This window comes from Triturus cristatus, chromosome 1_2, assembly GCF_964204655.1.
Source record: "Triturus cristatus chromosome 1_2, aTriCri1.1, whole genome shotgun sequence".
Classification (NCBI taxonomy): Eukaryota; Metazoa; Chordata; class Amphibia; order Caudata; family Salamandridae; genus Triturus; species Triturus cristatus.
Genome location: NC_140580.1, coordinates 1,039,280,934 through 1,039,296,054, shown reverse-complemented (window position 1 = coordinate 1,039,296,054; position 15,121 = coordinate 1,039,280,934). Strand labels below are relative to the sequence as shown.

The following is a 15,121-nucleotide window of genomic DNA, read 5'->3' as shown; positions in this document are numbered from 1 at the left end:
AGTTACTTCCCATTCACACATTCTCAAAGACAAAAAACAAATCAAACTGGACGACCCAACTTTAATGTCCTAGAAGTGGGAAAATGCGGAATCACAGAAACCACTTTCAGAAGAACTTCTGAAAGGAAAAAAGCAATATGAAAGTCGAGAACATTCTTTTGAGACATATGTCTCTTTAATTTGAAAGAAGCTAGATAAAGCGAACCGTGCAGGAGATGTTGCAGGTGGAAGCAGTGCTTGTTTAACAACTTTGCTTTAGTTTTAAACTATTTGAACACTTTTTTGTTTTGTTTGTTTAGTGTACGCTCTATCATGTAGGTTTCAGTCTCCATTGCTTGTAGGTAACACCATCTGCTAACCTCCACCCTGCAGTCTTCCTATTGGTCCCAACAAACGGAATAAGCATACATGGGAAGATAGTAGTTCACACCATGGGTGGTAGGCTAGCTCAATTTCTTTGCTATCATACCCCAAGTTGGCAAAGTCCTCACACTCTTAGGTGTACGTGACGAAGCAGTGCATGACCAAGAACTGCTCCAGGATTTTAAAATGGCAGTGCTTTTCACAGGACACCTGTACGATTCTCAATTTAGGACTAAGACTGCTGGACGACAGATCCTCATGAAGAATCATTCTTGGAAGACTTTCACGTCTGTGGCACTGTTTTTGTCAATCTTGCCAGGCAGTGGCGTGTTCAGATGGTTATCGAGGACCCTCAACCCCTTCTTCAGGTCAGGTCAGGTTGCAGTTCTAAATGCAAGCCGAGAGACTGACACAAATGTTGAGGCCAGCAGTGTTCGATGTGGAGTTCTTAGCATCAAACGTGGGGTCCTTTTGTGGATGTAGCATCTCCTCCAGCTGCTCGTTAATCTTGTTAGTGTCCCTTCTCAGTTCCCCTAGAAAGCGAGAAACAGTGGCTCTGCATGAGGAGTAAGGTCCTTAGGAACTTCTGGCTTACTCATGTTGTTCACTGTGGTGATGCTGAGCATGACACCCTTTGCATAGTACCACGAAGAGTCGCTGGGGGAATGGACAGTGTCCAATACTCTGGCATCATGGCTGGCCCTCATGAGGAGCTCCACTCAACATTGTTTACTACCAATTTGGACAAGGTGATAAAAATGATATTAGGATGGAGCTTCAGTATAGACATGTCCCCCTGTAGTGAGTCCCATTCTCCAACCGTCCTTCTCCCAAACATTGTCACACGGCCTAAGTGTGTGCTGTAGGTACCTGCTGCCAATTTTTCTAGTCTCTTGATGACCGAAACTCTTTTCAAAATACATCTGTATATGCCAGGATCCTGCACTGGTGTGCCTGGACACAAAGGGGTCGATTTTGATGGCGGTCAGAAAAGCATTCTGACCACCGTGGTAACGGAAAATTACCGTCCGCAGATACCACGGCAAAACCGGCGGTCAGATTAGGATGCACTGCCTAAAACATCCTACAGTGGTGGTCGGATTCCATGATACACCGCCGGGAACATCTGGAAAAGCTGAAAATTCGTCCGCGGCCGTCGGAATTGCTGCGGAAAGACCCAAAACCGCCGTTTGCCCAGCGGTCAGAAACGCGTGGAGGTGTCCGGGATTCGATTTTCGCTATCCACAGTAGAGCTTCTGCCGTCACCAAAAGGCTGGATTCTCTGCTGTGGTGTGATGGGCTGTTTGAGGCATCGTGATTTGTCCGGCGGTCGTAACCGCATTCCGCACGCCGGTCCCTCTCTATTGGCTTCGTCCGCCACCATTGCGGAAGGAAATTTCAGGCTGATCCTGAAACTCTGCAGCGGTCGGTAAATGGGCTATCTTTTCCCATCGTAATATGGCGGATGCAAGGACCGCCGATGGAGTGCGGAAAAGGACATTTTCCGCCAGCACCGCGGATGTGCCTATGTGGAAATTTAGCTTGCAAACTGAACATTATCTGCGCCATCTTGTCTCTCCCCAGCGCGACACACAGGAAAGCGCACGGCAGCCATTTTAGGCACCCTGGTCTCTCCCTGCTCATTGCCGATCGCCAGCGCGTCCCCCTGGCGCTGCAAGCATCCCCCGCGCGCCGGCCACCCCCGCTCTCTCATACACGGGCCATAAACCCTCTCCTTCTGCGCGACCCTGCCATGGAACCACATCCCACGCCTGACCGACATCCCATACATGGTCATGCATCTCTTTGATAACCCCCATCCTCTGCGCCCCATTGTCCGAACCGATCCCAGGCCATCACCTAGCCCTGCGGATGCAGTTTATTACCCCTACTGTAAGGGAAACACCCCACATCAAAGGGATTACAGTAGATCAAAGCCCCTACCCCCTGAGACCCGGCCGTTCGCACACACCCCCGGGAATTGGCGGAATGTCCAGCTGTGTGATAGCCATCTCCTACTGTGGATGGGGTGGGGACTTCCACTGTAGATATGTGAGGGAACGAGCTCGAAGTGGGGATTCCGATGATGTTCTTTCATGTTCCAAGACAATCTCAAGAATGTGCCATGTATGATAACTCTGCAATAAAGTCATAAACCTGTGTATAAGAGGCCAGGCCTCAGAGATGCAGTTAGAGCACCTCGTGACGATACCTTGCTGTCTGATCTGATGTGTTCTGCTCCGACGGAATAAAAACTTTGGGCCCGATTCACAGAACTAACTTAAGACAAAATCCTAAACTTACTACCATTTTGGTATTCACAGAAGGCACTTACTCATTTTGGTATTCACAGAAGGCACTTACTCATTTCGGTATTCACAGAAGTTAGGAGTCCTAACTTTAGGACTCCTAAATGCCTTCTGTGAATACCGAAAGTCTTAAAATTAGACTTTTTCGCAGTTTAGTAGTAGTATAGTTAGGACTCCTAACTTTAGGACTCCTAAATGCCTTCTGTGAATACCGAAATTCTTAAAATTAGGATTTTTCTCAATTTAGTAGTCCTAAATCTAAATTTAGGACTACTAAATTGAGAAAAATCCTAATTTTAAGACTTTCGGTATTCACAGAAGGCATTTAGGAGTCCTAAAGTTAGGAGTCCTAACTATACTACTACTAAACTGAGAGAAATCCTAATTTTAAGGCTTTCGGTAGTCACAGAAGGCATTTAGGAGTCCTAAAGTTAGGAGTCCTAAACTTAGGACTACTAAATTGAGAAAAATCCTAATTTTAAGAATTTCGGTATTCACAGAAGGCATTTAGGAGTCCTAAAGTTAGGAGTCCTAACTATACTACTACTAAACTGCGAAAAATCCTAATTTTAAGACTTTCGGTATTCACAGAAGGCATTTAGGAATCCTAAAGTTAGGACTCCTAACTTCTGTGAATACCGAAATGAGTAAGTGCCTTCTGTGAATACCAAAATGAGTAAGTGCCTTCTGTGAATACCAAAATGGTAGTAAGTTTAGGATTTTGTCTTAAGTTAGTTCTGTGAATCGGGCCCTTTGTTTCCTGCCTTCCAGTCTCCGGCGCCTGCCTCTTTCATTGGTAAATTATCGAATGGTATGAGAGGCGATTACCGCCGGGCAATACTTGAAGGGTTATCGACTGAAACTGCCGCTACCATTTAACAATTGGCGTCCCAAACGTGGGGCCCATCAGCGACACGTGGATCCAGTGGGAGAGGTCCTGACGACAGAGTGAACGACTGCAACGATCGGGAGAGCTCCTGCCCGATAGACCCTCGTCTGGCAGCCGATCATCCGAACTTCACTGGTTCCGAGCAGACCTCTCTCGAGTGATCTACGGTCCTGACTGGGAACCATCAGGAGTGCCGCGGCAAATACGGAGAGTAGAGGACGATCGGGCGCTGGAGGCGGAAGACGAGAAACTGTCCACGCGGTCCGGGTAAGGTCGTGAAACACGACAAATTGCGAAATAATTGATTGATTATTTGAAATACTAGTATTGCTCATTGATTGTTCTCTTTGAGATATTCGCTGTCTACAAACGGGGAGGAGTAGAAATACTCTCTCTCTCTCCCTTTGCAGATAGTGAAGGGTAGGTAACGCAGACTTTTGTCCCCGTTGTAACCCGTCGTGCATATCTTTATCTCCCCACTGATTGATTGTCCGAACAGTGATTGTTTTTGAAGAATAGTGCTCTTTGAGATATTCTCTGTTTGCAAATAACGTAGAAAAGAAATATTCTGTCTAGTCTTTGCAAATAGTGAAGGGTAGGTAACGCAGACTTTTGTCCCCGTTGTAACCCGTCGTGCCTATCTTTATCTCCCCATTGATTGATTGATTGATTGATTGTCCGAACACTAGTTGTTCGATATTTGGTTCTTTGGAGGTATTCTCTGCTTACAAATAACGTGGAATAGAGATATTCTGTCTAGTCTTTGCAAGCAGTGAAAAGATAGGTAGTGCTGACTTTTGTCCCCGTTGAAACCCGTCATGCCTATCTTCTCCCCACTGATTGGTAGTTGGTTCTGCCCGGACCGCTTATTAGAGGTGGACCATCCGGCTCCACTGGAAGGCACCCCTAATAAGGACATGTTCACTAAATATGGACTAGTCGCCGTAGCTTATAGCAAGCTACGGCATAAATATACAAGGAAGGACCCCGAGAGTCAGTGGCCACTGATGGGATCCTTCGACGACCATAAGATAGAAATGCTAGAAATAGCTCTGCGTAGCAATAAAACAACGCCTACTATGCTTGACAGTTTCGGCATGTGGCGCAAAGAAGCAACGCAATGGAAAAAGAGGGAAGAGGTAAAAGCAGAAAAGGAATTACGAAAGGCAGCTCACCTTGCCGCTAGAAAGTTAGAAGAAGAAATAAAGGAGAGAAGGGAAACTAAACTAAGACAGGAGCCCGAAACATCAGGCCAGTACGCTGTTAGGACCCCCTCTATGCTCTACCCTGAGTTGTCCTCTAAGCAACGGACGAATGATGAATTACTATTAGGTCCCCCGATCATTTACATGCCCCCTCCGTACGCACCCTCCCAATCGGTAGTGCAACACCCACAACCCCCAAACACAAGCAAAAGCAGTACAGGGGCCTCGGTCCTCACGGCCTCCGCGCCGGCCGAGCCTCTTGTACTGAACACAACGTCGGCAATAACGTTGGATGACCCTGAGATGAGAAAGAAAGATTCCACCAGAATGAATCGACTAACAAGGGAGGAACGAGCAGGAATCGACAAGATAGTAGGGACACTGGTGGAGCGAAAGGAAAGTGAGGAGTATATAACAGACGTGTATAACTCATATGCCGACAGCCGCAGACGACACTTTGTCGTACGACTTTGTTATCACGCCCTGAATACATATGAGGATAGGTACCACGATAAAGGTCCCGAAGGCTTAGCGGCCCTATATAGGAAGGTAGACATTGGGGAAGAAGGAGAGGGCGATGTGACGAACCTCTTCACTCGTACACTCGAGGTCTATCGACACCTTAAAGAACACAGACAGGCCACTAAAGCAGAAACCCCCATAGCGACTAAGCCCCAGGAAGGAAGGACAGATACCATGATGCCCATCAAAGAGGCCGCCCCCTACTGGGTCCCCCCACGAGGTCAGGGAACTCATGACGACATCAACCACCAAGATGCGAAGGGAAGGGTTGTATATAATTGGGTCTACCAGCCATGGGACCGACAAGATATTTTGACCTTTAGAAAAACTCTACCCTACTTAAGGAAGAACCCGACTGTCTTCTACACCGAACTAGGTACAGCCTTAGGCTCAACAATAATGACTTTAGCAGATATCGACTTGTTCTTCGGATTATGTCTGCCGGCTGATGTGTTGAAGCAAATCCGGAAAGTTGACCACGCTGAGCCGTTCGGATATACCTGGGTACAACTCGATACCATAGATAAACAGCGAGAACCGGGACAGAAACCCCCGAAAGCCATATTGGAGCTTCCAGACAATATTGTACAGAAATTGAAGACTCTAATCCCAGAAAGAAAGGTAGACTGGTCGATAGTGACGGCTTGTCGCCAGAAACTCCAGGAGGATGTGTCTGAATACTTCTCTCGATTCGAGACTGTGTTTTCCGATTATAGTGGCCAGGACATGACCACTGCAACCGGACATCACCTCTTTGTCCAGAATTATGTGAAGGGTCTGTCACAAGAAGTCTCCCAGAAGCTACAGACCAGCGAGAGTAGTTGGGCAGCCTCCAAACCCGCAGCAATCCTCCAGATGGCCCAATACTACGAAAACCAAAAGAATGAGAACGATAGGGCGTCAGAGAGGAAGAAAAAGGAACTGAAGGAGAGGGTAATGATAGCACAGTTGCAAGGGGTGACCATAGGAAGGGAGCCCCCGAAAGGGAATTACCAACCAACCGCCCCTAGAAAGCTACCCCCTAGAGACCATACACCTGCACCCTACAACGGACGGAGAGACTTAGATGGGAACCAATGTGCGTTCTGTAGAGGGTTCGGACACTGGAAATCCCAGTGCCCGGTCCTTCTGGAATTGAACAAAAATAGGGACCCCAGAGACACAGCATATGACCCCAGAAATAGAGGACAGGGACGAGGGTACACGAACGACGCCATCAACGACAGGCCAGGCAGACCAAACACTTTTGATCGCCCCCGACAAAACCAGTGTCAGCAGTCCGACTACGAAAGCACCCATGACTTCGCATAGGACCGCCAGGGACAAGGGAGGGATCCAGTCGAACTCTGTGTTGACCAGCAAGGTCCTTACGTCACTGCTAAGGTCTTGGGCACCAAGTCTCCATTCCTGGTAGATACTGGGGCGACACGTAGTGCGTTATCTAAACGACTGATTCCTAGGGCACCCTTGTCTGGCTCACATGTAACCTCAATAGGCTTCGATGGAACGCCCTCCACTAACCCCTTATCAGCACCAATCTCCTTTGACTTAGAAGATAACGCCACTGACACGACCTTTCTACTCTCCTCCAACACCCCCGATGCTATTATGGGACTTGATTTGCTAAAACATTTTCGAGCTACCATCAGATGCTCCCCAGACGGAGTTCGAGTCATCCTGCACGATAACCCAGATCCGTTCAGACCTTGTCACACACGGCGTATGCTCTCTATAACCGATGCTGACCTGTCCCTACTCGACACGTTACCTTCACATCTATGGGCTAAAACCGACTCAGATGTAGGGCGCATGGTGATCGACCCAGTACACATAACCGTCCGACCGGACGCAGTGCTCCCAAAGCTTCCACAGTATCGGATATCGCCCGAAGGCGAAAAGGCATTGGTGGAAATCATCGAGTCCCTAGTCGATGCAGGAGTGGTAGAAGAAGTAGTCAGTAATGTTTGCAACAGCCCTATCCTACCCATTGTAAAAAAGCAAGGCGAGGGAGATGAGAAAGCATACCGCTTTATTGTTGACTTACGAGAAGTTAACAAAGTAGTCATACCTCAGTACCCCGTGGTCTCAGACATCACCACCATCCTCACCCTGATTCCGTCCACTGCCACCACATTTACCGTTATTGATCTCAAGAACGCATTCTTTTCCATCCCCATCCACCCAGACAGCCGCTACCTGTTCGGCTTCACTTTAGAAGCCCGTTCGTACAGATTCTGTAGGGCACCCCAAGGCTACACTGAGAGTCCCAGCATTTATAGCCAAGCCCTCAAGAGACAACTAGATGCAGTCCAACTACCCGATGGAGTGGTGTTAATACAGTACGTCGATGACATTCTTTTGGCGGCCGACACCACTCCACTTGCCGTCACAGCCACCATTCACCTCCTCCACTTCCTCGCGGAGAACGGTCACAAGGTCTCCAGGAAGAAATTGCAATTCTGCCAACCCCAAGTAACATATCTAGGCCACCTACTATCCAAAGACGGGAGAAAACTTACCCCTGACCGAATTCAGACCATCCTAGAAACCCCTGTTCCCAAAACTCAGAAGCAAGTGAGGTCCCTAGTAGGCCTCGCCTCCTTTTGTCGACAATGGTTGCCAAACTTCAGTCTTATCGTAAAACCTCTGCTTTCCCTGCTGGCTAAAGATGTCCCCTTCCCCCTCCCCTGGACACCCGAATGCCAATCCTCCTTCAAAGAATTACGAGACGTCCTCTGCTCGGCCCCAGTCCTAGGAACCCCAGACTACACTAAACCTTTCTCCCTCTACACCCATGAAAGGGAGGGATGTGCGTTGTCTGTCCTAACCCAGTCCATAGGCCCTAAACAACGCCCTTGTGCCTACTTCTCTGCCACTCTTGACCCTGTAGCCAGAGCTTTGCCCGCCTGCCTTCGAGCAGTAGCCGCCGCTGCTGTCTCTATCCGGCAAAGTGAGGGGATCGTGCTCTCGAACCCCCTCACAGTATTGGTACCCCATGCGGTTGACACCCTCCTGAACCAAACCAAGACCCAACACCTGACTAGCGCACGACTGACTGGTTACGAACTAACTCTGCTTGCACCCCACATCACATTGAAACGATGCACCACTCTGAATCCAGCAACTCTACTACCTCTCCCTGACGCTGACCCCAATGCGTCCCCTATACATGAGTGCGTGACCCTCACCGACGAACAGACCAAGAGTAGGGTTGACCTCCGGGATACTGCCTTCCCGGACCCTGACGGAGAACTGTGGGTGGATGGCTCATGTATCAAGCTCCCCGATGGCACCACCTCAGCTGCCTATGCAGTCACCACAGCCCGAACAGTTGTTGAGACAGCCCGCATCACACAGCGATTCGCACAGGCGGCGGAACTAATTGCTCTCACACGAGCATGCATCCTGGCAGCAGGGACAACCGCAAACATTTACACAGACAGTCAGTACGCCTTCGGGGTAGTTCACCACTTTGGGCTCTGGAAAGAGAGGGGATTCTTGACTTCCCACGGCACACCCATCCTGCATGGAGATCTAGTCTCTGCCCTGACCGAAGCAGTCCTCCTCCCCACACGGCTGGCTGTGATCAAATGCCAGGCACACAAGAAGGTGACAGACATTATAGGACAGGGAAATGCACTAGCTGACATTACTGCCCGAACCACAGCCGAGAATAGGTCCACGACCCATATGTACGTGACCAGGCCACAAACTGAGAAATGGAAGGATGCTAGGGAAACGATTAGGGATATCCAACTAGCCAGCACACCACACGAATTAACTGAATGGGCCCGGGTAGGATTGAAGGACGATGACGGTTGCTGGCGAACTAAAGACTCGAACAAATGGTTGCTACCCGACTCATACTTGACCCCCATGCTGACCATGGCACACTCCCCCGCACACATAGGGTCTGCCCCCATGATCGAACTCATCTCCAAAGTCTGGCACAACAACAAAATCCCAGACTCAGCCAAACGTCTGGTCCAACAATGCCTGGTATGCCTCCAACACAACCCTGGGAAAGGAACTGCTGTACCCCGGGGAGGGTTTGGGGTTCCCAATCACCCCTTTGAAGTCCTACAAATGGACTACGTCCAGTTAGAAAGGTGCCAAGGTTTTAAGTACGTACTTGTCGTTGTGTGTGCCTTCAGCAAGTGGGTGGAGGCCTACCCAACCCACGACAACACCGCTATGACTACCGCAAAAGTACTACTGAAAGAATTCTTCCCCCGATACGGCCTTTGTCGAATTTTGTGGAGCGATAATGGCCCCCACTTTGTAGCCGAGGTTATCCAACTCATCTTAAAGGGGCTGGGTGTGAAACAGAAATTCCACGCGGTCTTCCATCCCCAATCTGCAGGCTTGGTTGAGCGACATAATGCCACATTGAAGCTTAAGATAGCAAAAATAGTTGCCACCACAGGACTGAAATGGCCAGACGCTCTCCCGCTAGCATTGCTATCAATGCGTTCCACCCCCACTAAACACCACTTAACCCCCTACGAGGTCGTTTTTGGGCGGCCCATGAACCTCTGGACTGCACCAAAACCAACATCCATCCACGACATCCCGGATGTCCTCATGTCTGACTATTTGTATAACCTAACTAAAACGTTGTCTGTTATCCATCAGCAGGTGCTGCAAGCCATTCCCGATGTTTCCAGGGGCCCCGGGCACGACATCCAACCCGGCGACTTTGTCTTAGTGCGTAACTTCCAGCGCACCAAGAGTCTGGAGCCCCGGTGGACGGGCCCCCTGCAAGTCCTAATCACCACCCGAACAGCTCTTCGAGTGGAGGGGAAACGCAATTGGCTGCTTGCACACCACTGCAAGAAGGTATCACCGACCCTGACGACCACGGACAACATCACCGCCCAAGAAGAACTTCTGGACAGAGACCGACCATCCCTGAACCGCCGCCCAGATACGGAGACACTTGAGCTAGTGAAATATCCCGATCCCACCGTGCCATCCAAGGAAGGGTATAACTTGCGACGAAAGGAGAGAACTTCGGCTAAGCAGACCACAAACTAAGTGGAAATCTCAGAGCGGTAGCCTAGTCACCTCAAAGGCCACCAGGAGAGAAACTAAACAAAGTCTGTGGTTCTGCCCGCTACCGAGTCTCTTGAAGGTGATGGAAGCGCCCGACATGAAGATGATGGAAGCAACCGGACGTCCGAAGATCCACTACAAAAACCCAAAGACTGACAGAATGCACAGCTCAAAGACTATTACACTTTTCATTACCCTTCTCTTTTGCCTTCTCCTCATGGTCACCTTCTGGATCATGGAGGAGAGCACACCCGCTCATAAGACATTGCTGACCACCGTTCAACCTACCACCATGAAAGAACACCATCTGATCTCACTTTCACCCCAACTCCGAGAAAGGCGTAAGGAGTTCTGGAATAACTCTTTTGTGCAGTTGCTCCACCAACACAATCTTGCCGCCAACGCCACTAATTGCTGGATCTGTGGATTGCTACCACATGCTACTGGACACTCTATCCCTTTCATCCCTTCACCTTTTTCTGTCCATGGTTCCTGCCTCGCCTGGCTAATCCTCCTGCAAGAAAGCTACAAGGACAATGCCACTTCCGGCAGAACCATGTCACACTTCTACCATGGGTTCTGGCTGAACAAAACTGGAAGAACTTCTGCCCCCTTCTGTCCTCTGAGATCAAACACTTCCTTTCACATGGACATCCCTGCCAAAGAACGAGTTGAAATGCAAGTGTTCAACAACCCAGCCAGACCCACCTTCTCTTACCTCCGGAAACGGACGGCCGCCACCCTAACAGTGGCCCTATCCATCATCAACATCACTGGATTTGTGTGCCTCGAAGGCCTGGGGGCGCAGCTGGTGGGCCACAGCTCCTGCCTCATCACCCGAACATTGGACTCAGTTGATCCACCCTCCTTTGTTGCCTCCCCGAATATGTACTTCGTCTGTGGTACTAAGGCCTACACCTGGCTTCCGAAAGGTTGGGGAGGCACCTGCTACATCGCCTTTGTCCTTCCTCCGACATATGTGGCTCCAGCAAACCATCACCGACAGAAACGTGCCAACGACATTGTGCAAGCCGACTCCACCGGAGCACAGTTCATGGACGCAGTAAAAGGTCTTGTTCCACTCTGGGGTCCAATGGCAAACAGCCGTGCCATCCGCCACTTAACCCAGGCAGTCGAAACGGCGATGAACATTACGGCTGGCGTCCTCGCCAACAACACCGCCGAGCTCCAGGCCGTCCGCCTAGTGACTCTTCAGAACCGCCTCGTTCTAGATGTGGTTCTGGCTGATCGTGGAGGAGCATGCCGCATCATTGGGTCCAGCTGTTGTACCTACGTACCGGATAACTCACCCTCAGTCTACAAAGCAATTGAACACCTCCACAGACTTTCCGCAGAGGTTCATCAGGAGCAAGAAGAATGGTCACTGGGGAGTTGGTTTTGGGACACTATTAGAAGTTGGGGATGGAGGCTGTTTTCATTTATCCTAATACCAATTGTGATACTATGTGGATGCTGCTTGGGGATTCAGTGTCTGCCACCTTTATGTTCGCTTTTTATGAACTGCATCTGCCCTAAGACTTTGAACTTTGAAGCGGAACGAATGAAAGCTCTGTATGAGATGGAAGTTCGTAGTATTATGGGGATAGATCCGAACTAGACAAGCTGGCGAGACATGTTAAAAGGGAGGACTGTGGAAATTTAGCTTGTAAACTGAACATTATCTGCGCCATCTTGTCTCTCCCCAGCGCGACACACAGGAAAGCGCACGGCAGCCATTTTAGGCACCCTGGTCTCTCCCTGCTCATTGCCGATCGCCAGCGCGTCCCCCTGGCGCTGCAAGCATCCCCTGCGCGCCGGCCACCCCCGCTCTCTCATACACGGGCCATAAACCCTCTCCTTCTGCGCGACCCTGCCATGGAACCACATCCCACGCCTGACCGACATCCCATACATGGTCATGCATCTCTTTGATAACCCCCATCCTCTGCGCCCCATTGTCCGAACCGATCCCAGGCCATCACCTAGCCCTGCGGATGCAGTTTATTACCCCTACTGTAAGGGAAACACCCCACATCAAAGGGATTACAGTAGATCAAAGCCCCTACCCCCTGAGACCCGGCCGGTCGCACACACCCCCGGGAATTGGCGGAATGTCCAGCTGTGTGATAGCCATCTCCTACTGTGGATGGGGTGGGAACGAGCTCGAAGTGGGGATTCCGAGGATGTTCTTTCATGTTCCAAGACAATCTCAAGAATGTGCCATGTATGATAACTCTGCAATAAAGTCATAAACCTGTGTATAAGAGGCCAGGCCTCAGAGATGCAGTTAGAGCACCTCGTGCCGATACCTTGCTGTCTGATCTGATGTGTTCTGCTCCGACGGAATAAAAACGTTGTTTCCTGCCTTCCAGTCTCCGGCGCCTGCCTCTTTCATTGGTAAATTATCGAATGGTATGAGAGGCGATTACCGCCGGGCAATACTTGAAGGGTTATCGACTGAAACTGCCGCTACCATTTAACACCTACGACCGCTATCCTAATTTGATCCAAAGTTCGAGCCTTCAAAATAAACTAAATTCTGAGATCAGAGCAAAGAGCCCCAGAAAGCCAGCTCATATTTCGCCCTCTTGGTGCCATGCCCTGAAACTGCTTGCAAGTTGGTTTGAGAGTGAGTTTCTCCCCTCAAAGGGCCTCACACCACCCGTGACAGAGCTGAGAAAAAGGCATCGAACTCCACAGCGAGAAAAATGTATCTATGATCTTTTATTGAAACTTGAAGTATAGTTTGAGATGTTTGATTTTTTTTTTTTTAAATCAATCCCATATCCCAACTAACAGGGCACAACTTTTTAAATAATTCGCAAAGGTTTCATGCAGTGTGCCTGCAAAGTCTAAAGTCCTGACTTTTGTTCATTTCCATTTATGATTTTGAATACTTTTAAATAATGTATTATTACAAATGCTAAATATTTAGTATTAGTGCAATAGCACTGTGAAAATGTTTTTTTTCATGAAGAAAAATATTTTGCCCATGAAGAAAATACTTTTCATAGAATTGTGACAATTTTGGCGGTTTTCCCTTACCATTCCTATGCTGCAGGTTTACTCATGCCTTGGCTGGAGTAAATCTCAGATCATTTCCCTGGAGAGAATAGGACATGAGAGTTTAATGAACAGCCGCAAACAAGTACATTTGTGAATGTTCCCAAACTTTCCAGGGCATTCCAGCTCTGGTAAACCAACTCTAAGCCCCTAGGAGCAAAATTATCAAGCAAAAAAACTTTAAGTAAGTGCTTTTTCAAATGTAAAGATGCATTAGATGAATCACAAATATGGCTTTACTATCATAGGATAACCACGTGAGCATGCAAATTATAGGTGCAAATGGATGTATAATTTGGGTCCTGTGAATACTCACAGAACACAACAGTCTGGCTGCATGGCGCTTAGTTGCAGACCACAGGCTGCATTGTAAGCCCCATCATTATTCGGTGGGAACAGTGGAGCTGGTCATTAAAGTGGCTTTACAAATCCGCAGACGGACAGACAACTTTGGGAGGTGAGGTGGTAATGTGCCTGGACATGTCAGATGTGTAGGCATACCCGGCCGGCAGAAAAAGCTCCTTCAATATCACGTACCCTTGGATGCTAATGGTCTTGGTCAAAATTCCTGCGCTGTGCAACAGTTGTTTTAATTGATTGCTAAGGCACTTTTTGAGTGGGTCACAAATAAGTAAAGCGAATGTTAGACTTGTTTTTACTATTGACTTTTACAACAGTGCTCAAGCTTCCACAGTCGTAATACACAAGTAGCTGCTGATACTTTTGTGGACCCTTCTGTAATTTCCATTGTGCAGCTGTACATTTTGTTTCCGTGGAAGGTTGAACGGGCGTTCCCTCGTGTGGGTGTGGTCTTGGCCACCCACATATAAGGGAAAACCTATGCAGGTGCAGGCATATCATGGAAGCAAGCTGTCGAGCATATAGGACCTTAGGGGCTCATTATAATGGTGGGAGGATCGCCTCCGCCGGGCCGGCGGTGGTGATCCTCCCGCCATCACAATGTGATTCACCCACCACCAAATTAGGATGGTGGTGAGAATCACATTGGTTCTCCGGCGTCCGTCCGCCATGGTCCCGCAAGGCAGTCCTTTTCCACCCGCCTTGTGGAACCCGGAACCAGGGCATCATGACAGCGGTGCTGTGCAGGCACTGCCATAGTGATAAGGATGAGCCCTTCACCTGTCTTTTTGAGGCAGATATCCCGCTGCAAAAAGACAGGTGGAGAATGGCTTTGAGGGCCAGTTGCAGACCCTCTAGGGGGAGGGTGTACTGGGGGTACCCTACATTTCCATTCGCAGGGTGGCAGGGACCGCGTGGTGCCTGCCACATTGTGCATGGAAATGCACATCGTGGCCTTTTAACATTGTGGACGGTGCTGCAGCCAGCAGCACCGTCCACAATGTTAAAGGGCCAGGATGCACCTGCCACACTGGCAAGCGCATCCTAATTCGGCTGGTGGGACTGCCTCACATCTGGCGGGCGGTTGCATCACCGTTATGTTGGCGGGCGGACAAATGTCCGCCCGCCATCATAATGAGCCCCTAAGTGTTGAAGAAGAAATTGAAGCAAAGTTGAGGTGCCTCTTGGGAACGTTTTCTAGAATTCCCAGGGAACCCACATGGGTGTTCAGTCACATATTGTGTTGTGCCACCCTGTGCTAGAATTCCTCATCCCCCAAATGTATGTGTGTTTGGGGGGCGGTACCTGCAAATACACTGACTGCGCACTGGGAGCCACATTGTCAGTTTTCACGG

At 49.3% G+C, this 15,121-nt stretch overlaps 1 pseudogene; it reads right to left on the bottom strand.

The window, feature by feature from the left end:
* Positions 1-354: 354 nt before the first annotated feature.
* Positions 355-1,097, bottom strand: LOC146868623 (chloride intracellular channel protein 1 pseudogene; annotated as a pseudogene).
* Between the last annotated feature and the right edge of the window lie 14,024 nt (positions 1,098-15,121).